Source organism: Protobothrops mucrosquamatus, unplaced genomic scaffold (genome assembly GCF_001527695.2).
Source record: "Protobothrops mucrosquamatus isolate PMUCROS unplaced genomic scaffold, P.Mucros_1.0 scaffold3384, whole genome shotgun sequence".
Lineage (NCBI taxonomy): Eukaryota > Metazoa > Chordata > Lepidosauria > Squamata > Viperidae > Protobothrops > Protobothrops mucrosquamatus.
This window is the reverse complement of record NW_015389366.1, coordinates 64,513-65,160: the sequence shown is the minus strand read 5'-3', so window position 1 is coordinate 65,160 and position 648 is coordinate 64,513.

Sequence of the window (648 nt, the reverse complement as noted above, 5' to 3'; positions counted from 1 at the left end):
ATGGGCATGTTTCCACCAGTTCCCCCCCCCCCTTCTGTTGCTGCTATGAATTCAGTTTTAAGACTTTGTCATCTACACTATAGTCTGAGGTTACATGTCTAGAAAGGTCTATGGAGATTCCCAGTCATAATAATAATAATAATAATAATAATAATAATAATAATAATAATAATAATAATAATAATAATAATAATAATAATAATAATAATAATGATGATGATGATAAAGTTGGAAGGGACCTTGGAGGTCATCTAGTCCAACCCCCTGCTCAGGCAGGCAACCCTATACCATTTCAGACAAATGGCTGTCCAGTCTCTTCTTAAAAACTTCCAGTGTTGGAGCATTCACCGCTTCTGGAGGCAGGTTGTTCCACTGGTTAATTGTTCTCACTGTCAGGAAGTTTCTCCTTAGTTCTAGATTGCTTCTCTCCTTGATTAGTTTCCATCCGCTGCTTCTTGTCCTGCCTTCAGGCGCTTTGGAGAATAGCTTGACTCCCTCTTCTTTGGGGCAGCCCCTGAGATATTGGAACACTGCTATCATGTCCCCCCTCGTCCTTCTCTTCATTAAACTAGACATACCCAATTCCAGCAACCGTTCCTTATATGTTTTAGCCTCCAGTCCCCTAATCATCTTTGTTGCTCTTCTCTG